The 8,871-nt window shown below is 38.6% G+C and overlaps 1 long non-coding RNA gene across 2 annotated transcripts; it reads left to right on the forward strand.

Annotated features, from left to right (window-relative positions):
- The first annotated feature begins 1,269 nt into the window (after positions 1-1,269).
- Positions 1,270-8,147, forward strand: LOC130574324 (uncharacterized). Of its 2 annotated transcripts, none has more exons than XR_008965423.1 (4): positions 1,270-1,412; positions 3,225-3,467; positions 5,264-6,681; positions 7,449-8,147. It is a non-coding gene; the product is annotated as an uncharacterized LOC130574324 (long non-coding RNA). The 2 variants fall into 2 exon arrangements; XR_008965422.1 differs by having other exon boundaries at positions 6,614-6,681.
- Positions 8,148-8,871: the final 724 nt, after the last annotated feature.

Here is an 8,871-nt window from a genome sequence, read left to right on the forward strand (position 1 = left end):
TTTAAGTACACTGTTGACAGAAATAACTCTGCGGTGACACTCGGATCCTCCCACCTCCTCATGCCTATGGTAAGGAAATGAGAAGCATGAGAGAAATTTAACAGGAAAGAAAATTAAAAATCATAACCTCCCTAACATCCATATCAGTTCTCTTTTTAAAATAATTTCTCAATAGCAAAATTGTGCAATTCTTACTGCATTGCAAGCTCCTATTTATCTATAGGTTCTCAAAACAGCAGCTTGAGGAAGAATGACACAAAATTACATATGCCTTCTGTGGCTTAAAACAAAGTTTAGTTCTATCATACTATTCAAAGCTCTTAATCACGTTGCTCAACACAGCGGTTGTGGCACCATCAACATTCCATCAGCACCTTAGAGGAGATTTCAGAGTCAGTAACATCACTGGAAGCAATTTCTGCCCTTGAACTGCTGGTGTCTCTGTATGAAACACACAGCTTTAGCTTGCAGAAAGCATTGCTGAGGTGTGAGAAATACGCTCTTTTCAAGAAGGGTCTTGGATGGACAGACCACAGAGATCCCAGGAAGCACAATGTCCTTGTGTCTATTAACACCTAGTGATTGCATCTTTCTGAGCATCATGCTGGCTTCTTGGCTGGCAGATGTAGACTGTAAATGTATGAACAGCATTCACTAACCTGGTAAACTTTAATGGCGGAAAATATCTGGCAGAAATTTCCAAACCGCAATGGTGGCAAGCACTTTTTATTTTTGAGCTGCAGCACCCAGATGCAATTTGTATGCTGAAGTATGTATGTTTGATTTAACATTTTACTGCTTTTGCTGTTCACCACTTCTTCTCTGAAGGGAAAGTGGAGGTGACAGTGCAAGTGGAGTCCTAGAGGGGACACACAGTGCACTGTTTGCAGGTATGGGAGACACAGAGGGACTGCTGCAACTAATGCTCAGCTTTAAAGGAAATGAAATCAGCAATGTTGCTATGGCAGTGTCCTCTCCCTTTCCTTGCTGAAGTAACAACCCTCTGCAGACATAACACATGACTTTTATACATGCCTAGCACAAAATTTCTGTATTTCAAGAAATACAGCTGCAGAGTTCTGTGCCTTGTAAGGTCGCTGTTGTAACAATGCACATTTTGCTGGCCTTTGGGGATCTGCTCTGACACAGTCACAAGGTTCSTAGACCATACGTCCTGTGGATTCATTTCAATCTTTTGCTCAGTTGACTGGGATTGCGGAAATTAGATGACCTCAGTCATCCCTTCTGTTCCTGCGCTCGTAAGGGGCTGGTTCTACAAACCCTTATGTGCAGTTTCTGTTGCGCTGTACACAAGCAATCTCCGGGATCAGTCTTCTGGGATACATTAATTGCCTTTGATCTGGATTATGCCTTTCCTAAGACATGTACCTTCCTAGAGGTGCAAGCCTCAGGTAAGCATAATTTACATTCCTGTGAGCTGTTGATATAATGGTAAAAACTACTTGAAAGTCTGACCTCTGCCAAAGTTCACTGAGCTGTAATGCTGGGCCAGGCAGCTGCTGCATGGCTTGTACTGCCTTCCTCAAACTCTGAGATCATGCCAAAATAACTGCTAGAGACAGAGGGTTTAGCAAAAAACCTTAGAACATTTGGATAGCTATGAAATTTAGAAAAAAAAAAAAACAAAAAAATCAAACAAAGCGTGAGACAAAAAGGCAGTAAGTATTCCTATTTAAAAATAAAAGGAAAAGAACAGTACTCTAAGCACTGAAACTTTCATCTGGCGCATCTCTCATCCTGACTAAATTGTGGGCCTAATGTATGAGAGAAAAATAGAAAATTGCCACATGTGCACAGTCACATAATAAGCAAATGTTAATTGATGTGCTTTGTTTGTGATAGCTCCTGCGAGATTTGCAATGAGCAAGGCTTTTCTGTACGGGCAATTCCACAGCATATGCTAGCACATCCAGGAAGAGTCATCATGTCTAAGTACTTTCTACCATCTGCTAGGAAAATGGAAATATTGAAAGATTTCTCTCAATTTACCCCAGTGCATTTATGTACGTGGCTCTGATTTCAGCCCTATCTCTTTTGATCCATGAAGCTAAATGCTGTGTTCTTTGTGGAGTTCTCTACTGCAAGTCTTTTGCAAAGAAAAATACATAAGTGGATGCATTGATACACAATAATAGACGTCCATGCACTGATACATAGAAAATATGCTGTATGGTTTCCTACCGGTAAAAGATGAAAGGATTTCTGATTGAGTCCACTTATCAATTCTTTGGTTTGTGCACTCACATTCACACTCTGCAGTTCAAGGACAGTAATTTTTTTTTTTTTTTTTTTACTGGCATGGATTCCTCAATCAGCTCAGTTTTTTAGATTTCCTATGTCCCCCTCTTCAAGCCTGGAAATGAGACACTTCTGTTCCCACCTCTGCCTGTCCTGTTGCTTTTGTGGTCTAAAATGGATTCTTGAATCCAGGTCTTGCTTCAAGGATCCCACAGCTGGTCCTTGCTACCTCTGGTTACAGTGGCTGATCTGTTAAATGAGGATGGTGGAAATTAACTCTATTCTGGGCAGTTCCAGAGATTTCCAACAGAATATGGGATGAATGCTGGTGGATAAGCATAATTTCGGTTTCTTAATGTAAGCATTTCAAGGTTCAAGTCTGAGATAATGATAAAAAAATGAGTAGGGCTGCTGCCAGATTTCCTTCTAACATAGTTTACTTCTCCTTTAATCATCATATTAGGCTGAATTAATTTGCTTTAAGAAGACTTACCTAGGCTCTCCATCTCAAAAAGAGTGTGTCATGAAAATTTTCACAAAGAAACATGGTCTCAGGCAAGGAGCAGCTCATGGTAACCCTAAACCAAACATGAGGGATTTTGTAAGCATGCAGAACATTTCAAGATAAACTATTTTGTCTGTAGAAATCATCTTTGTGCAAATGCAGGATCTATGCTCAAAGAGGCCAGCATGACACTTAGTTTTTTTTGTTTAGTTTCAATATAGCATTTAAATGTTACAATGCTGAAGCCTGAAGCTCATATTTTCAGACATCCAGCCCCCAATAATAGAATCTAAATTTGCCAGTTGGCTTCTAGAACCCTACTCAGTGGATAAATAGCACATCCATAGAGCTTTAAAAAACCCAAAAGAACTGCATACTACAATGAAAACCTTAATTATTTTCTTTGGTTGAGTCTGAAGTGAAGGACATGTGTGCAAACTCACCTCTCTCTGAATCTTAGGAATCTGACCCAGTGCTGCACCTACCTGAGGTGGAGTTTTTCAGTAGGCATAAGCCGATGCCTCTTTATATGCCTGCCAAGGAAGCTGGTAGTGCCATCCACCCTTGATTTCATGACTTCATGCCTGCAGCAGCCCAGCTGGATTAAGAGAGCTAGAAGTTCTTCACCCTTTTCAACCAGAAAACAACAAATCCCACATCTTCTGCGAGTAATTGTGATATTGCAAATTCCTGCAGTATTCATGTAAGTACTTTCATAGATCTATGTCAGGTCCATTGCAAACGTGAAGATAAAACAACCAAAAAGTAAAGGAAAGGGACAGCTGCTATGGTAATAGCATCTTTCTCATTAACTGCAGAGAAAAAGCTCCTGTATATTAGATTTGTGTCCAGAGGTATCTTGTGAACTCCAAGAGGAGAGTTATATTCTCTTAAAAATGAATAAGTATTTAATGGTATTTCTCACCTCTACTGCATAAGAAAGGTGGCACAAGCACAAACATACACTCAACCTCCTGTTGATGAGAAAAAACAGATGAAAACTTAAATGCAAATTCTCAACACAGAAGTAATTATCAAGAACTGATATAAACACTGGAAAAATCAGATTTATGGCTAAAGTCCTGACACTGCTCTAATGATATAATGATGTTTGGGAGAAAGCTTTTCTGAAAGAAACTAAAATGTTGACTACCTGAACAAAATTGCGGGAATAAGTTGATTACTCATTAACTTTCTTAATTGAGTTGATGTACATGCAAAACAATATTAATAAACACCTCACAAAAATAAACAGGTCTGAATGATGGTAAGCATGATTGACATGCAAACAGAAAGCAGCATGCTTTCTTCCATCTGCTTATCATTTCAAGCATTGATAAATAAATAAAATTAATTCTGACTGACTGGTAAAGGGCTGCATAAAGATTTATAATATTCAGTAAATAGTTTGTCATTGCTATTTGAAAGTAGATTTGACAGGCTACGACATGCTATTTACTTCCAAGAAAGAGCAATTATGTTGTGTACAGAAAAAGTGACTGATTWTAACATTACATGACATTTTTAAGCTAACAGCTTCAATTACTAGATCCAAATTATGGCCAAGGAAAATATGCCTTGTGGGCATCTCACTTGATGTTTTAACTTAGAGGAGAAATGTAATTAAAAAATGGGCAAGGACATCCTCACCAACTTGAGATGAACAAAAAGGGAAACATGGTGCTGGAGGGCTTTCATTTTTGTAATGAAAAAGTACGCTTAAATAAATGGGAAAAGAAAATATCCTTTTCTCTCTGTTTTCCTCTCTCACTGAATTACAGAGGGAATTTTTAATTTGTCTCCTTTATGAAGCCATCATTTTACTGAAAGGGGGAATGATTTCAAGCTTCTGGAGATAGGTAATATTGCATGTGTATGAATTTTTGCATGTCATTTTCTACATGTCATGTAAATTCGGCATTACCAGTTCTGCCTGTGATAAACTAATATGGGCCGATTGTGTACTCAAAAGGTTTTTTTTACCCACTTGTGCACAAATCCTCCTGTTTTCTTAGTCCCCTGTCTGAAGAAGCCAAACTGCTGCACTCACCACTACCAACCACCACATGAGCCTTAAAGATTTTAAATACCCATGTAAAAGACTAAGCACTTAGAGCACCTTACAAGGACCTTTAAGATTAAAGAAAGCTAGCATTTAGTCTCTTGGCTTAGAAATAATGCTCCTAATTATGAGAGAGCATCCAAAAGGACAGCAGTGTGAATTATTACCTCATTTCATGAGGTGAAATTTATTTGAGGTGTTACTGATAAACAACATTAAGGATGCATTTTGCAACCATATTTATAGAAATATGTCCATTGACAGAGAAACAAGCCATGGAGAGCAGGATTAAACCCCGCATGATTTATTTATAGCACTCTGCCGATGGATTGTGACCCAAATTGTTTTTGCCATGATCTCATTTCAGGCAGCTTATTGTGACATGTCTAAATTCAGGGTGTTTTTTTAAATTTTTTTTCCTTTTTCTTTTTGTTCAGCAGATACAAATCAAACTCAAAAGCTTAATCAGCTCCTGAGACCCACCCCTATTACACAGGCTGGAGATTTGCCAGTGAGCCCTGCAGCTTGTTTGCCACCCACTGCTCCCAGCATGCCTGTACAGACACACCACACGATGCAGCAGAGTGGAGAGGCTGAAGCTGCACAATTCTCTCTGAAATGCTGCTGTTCCCACCCATCCATGCACTGTGCTCCCCTCTTGTCTGCAAAGACACAGAGATCATCTTGTGGTGGTGGCACTTACATTTAATGCCGCTACAGAGAACATTGATCCTGTGAATTCAATGCCTGAAAAGGTTCAGCAAAATATGTTCTGAGGCAAATTAATCTGTCTGAATCATATCTAATCTTTCTGAAGAAACACTTACATGCTTTGCATTTAGACAGCCTTGTCTCTGTGTTTTCTCAGTCCAGTGCATTATCTAGTTAAGGGTAAGCTTTTAAATAAGGAAATGTCTTGCTTGAGATTAAAGTGCATTCTGAACATAAGTTGAATCAGGTGCTCTTAGAGTTTTTGTTCCTAGGAGGGTAACCAGCAATTAAAATAAAATGAGATCATTCAGTGCTCTACAATGTGTTTAAATAGAGATTTTACAGGCCRAGCGTGTAGTCCTTGCACACACAAAGGTAACTTCAAGGATTTTAGCAATACCAGCAAATAGACATTTTATCCCAGGAGGACTAGTAATAATGTTGACATTTCAGCCACACAATAAAGAAGTTCTGTACCCAAAATATTAGTCATATTATTTTCCTGGAGTGAATACAAACAAGTTACAATTCTGTGTGCATGACTGAAATCCCTGGTGTTACTTTGTTATGCAAAAACCTTTTAGAATTGACCATTAAAATGTCAGAAAAACCTTTTGCATCCAAAAAAACYTTCTCCTTCTCAGTACAATGTTAATTCAAACACATTTCTAGAAACAATACTTTTCCATTCTACATGTTGGCTAAAATTAATTACTGAATCTCTGTTAATAATCCCATGATTAAACAAACTTGAGATGACAGATGCACAAAACGTACCAAGGCTAAAAACACAGTTAAAAAACATGATGCTGTATGACAAGTTTTTTTTGTAAAGGGAAGAAGATGGTACACAAAAGCCAGGATGATTTAGTGACAATACAATTTTCAGTCATGAGGATTAGTAACTTTGTATGTTTTACCCAGTTCCACATGCTGCAATGGTTTTATTGTATCTTGCAGTGTTTAAGGTCCGCTGTTAATTCTCATTGCTAGTCTCCTGAAGATGAAAGGCACTAAGGAATTAACTTTATAATTATGAAATCTCTTTCATTTTGTAAATGTTTTCTTGCTCTCAGCTAGAACATGGGCCAAGAGGTATGTCCACTGCTCCTTCTCTACATCATCTTTTGAAGGGCAATACCACGTAAGTCTTCTTGACCTGAAATAATAACTACACAAATGGTTTCTCATCAAAGTAGCACAATAAAGATTATACTATAGAATGAACAGAGAATTTTTCTTTCCTTAGTACTCCTTCAGTGTAACTAATTCTAAAATCAGAACTCTTTTTATGGATGGGAAAATATTGCGTGAAGAGGTAGCAACGTATAAATACATTAAAGCTTTTGGCAATAGATAAGTTTTCTGCCATGTGCATCAAGCACAAGAATTATCATATTGTACATGAGGTATGGCTAGAGCTTGCTGCATAAACAAGGGAGAATGCAACCCAGAAACTCTCTCCATACTCTCTGGAAAGTGGTATTGAGCTGCCTTGACATCCAAAAATTAATGGTTTCCAACTGCAGGAATAACCAGTGCTCTGGAAGGAGTATGCAGGTTCAGCAGCTTGTTATCCTGGCAAGCAATAAATTTCATGAAGACATTCCCAGACCCTTATGGATGGGATTTGCATTATTCAATGAACAGATGTGAATTTCAAGTTCACAAATGTTCTGTACGAATTCTAATCATGGGTAATTGAAATTACGTCTGCCAGACATAGCTCTCATTGGTCTCCCATTTCTAAATTTAATTTGACTAGAACTACCAATCATCACAGTTGAACTCCAGCCTTATTTTGCTTGGATCTGACTGTCACAGCCCCCTAGAAGTGTTTGTAGCATCTAAGGATTATTTTAACACATCAGTAGCTAAAGTATCTCCCTTTCTCCTGACGCACTCTGACAGCAACACCTGGAGGTGGAACTGAAATGCTTGGGCAGCCATGTGGAGATATCCATTTCACATTGCCAACATTGTCAGAGCAGGATGGAGAATCTGGAAGAGGTGAGGAAAGAGACACAAGCCAAGGAAGATGTGATATTTTTGAGTCACCTGAACATCAAACACAAAATCTGCAGTGAAGAGATGCTCCATCTAAGTACATAATCTCTCAGTATCCTTTCCTTATGAACTCCTTTCTTCCTTTTCTGTGGCTGGGAAGACACCAGCAGGTATAGGCAATGCAAATTATCTCTTTTATTTGTCCTCAGGAAATTCTCTATTCTATTAAGGTTGTTTCATCTTCATCTTGAGTTACTGATACATCAAGAGAGCCAAGAACCTGGCTCTCAGTAGGTGCACACAGGAGATTTATATAAGCATGAAGGCATTTTTACTGGATTCAGCTTTGCAAAGTTTTGAAGTTCTGTTGCAGATTCAGCATCATAGCTCTTGTGTATCCAGAAAGATAAAATACAGCTGTTCCTCCTTGTTACAGTGCTACTCACAGTTAGATTTCCCTTACAAATTGTTCTTAGAACAATCCTCATGGAGAACTTTAACTAAGGCATTCATGTACAGTAGAAGTCACAAACCTAGGAAAAATGCCTTTCTAAACACTATTCAGTCAAGGTAGTTACAAGAAGAGCCCTAAATGTTTGTTTGTTTGGTTTGKTTTTTTGTTTGTTTTGGTTTTTGTTCTTGTTTGTTTGTTTGTTTGTTTGTGGTTTTTTTACTACAATGGATAAACAATACTCTATTGGTGGATCTGCCCAATGGTTTTGTGAAATCTAATCACGGAGCAAGTCCTTGCTCCGTGCCTGACCTATAGCCTGACAGCTTAACAGAGATTGCATTTGCCAGGCTGTGAGCACAGTACATGCTATTTGTTTGAGCACCCTCTTCATTGAATTTCATTGAATTTTGTGATAAGAAATATGCCTTTCTTGTTAATAAATAAGGATTCTGCTGTGTTCTGTTGACTTTCTTATTGATGCATATGCACTATTAATTCCTAAACAAATAAATGCACTGAACAGCTGCTTTAAGACTTAAATGTTAGTCCAAAGCAGTTTACTTAATTCTCTTTCTAGGTTATAGCACAATCTACTTCAGTTCTTCAAAACAGACATCTGGCTCCTGGTATTTTCTTGGGCATCCTCCAACAACTGAAAAGCAGTTTCTTATTCTCCCTCCCTGCTGAGTTCTCCCTAGAGGTCTGTGGCCTCTTCTGCCATTCAGTAGGAGGATTCTCATTGCTGGAGTATTTCCTTGCCTCTAAGCTCCCCTGAGAGCAGACTTCTCAGATACCTCTGAGAGGAGACTTGATCCAGTGTTGGCAGGTGGTTCTGGAACTCCTCATCTCCTGCAACAGCTGAGAGGAGAGGTT

Source organism: Malurus melanocephalus, unplaced genomic scaffold, assembly GCF_030028575.1.
Source record: "Malurus melanocephalus ecotype Western Australia unplaced genomic scaffold, MMel_1.1 scaffold_80, whole genome shotgun sequence".
Lineage (NCBI taxonomy): Eukaryota > Metazoa > Chordata > Aves > Passeriformes > Maluridae > Malurus > Malurus melanocephalus.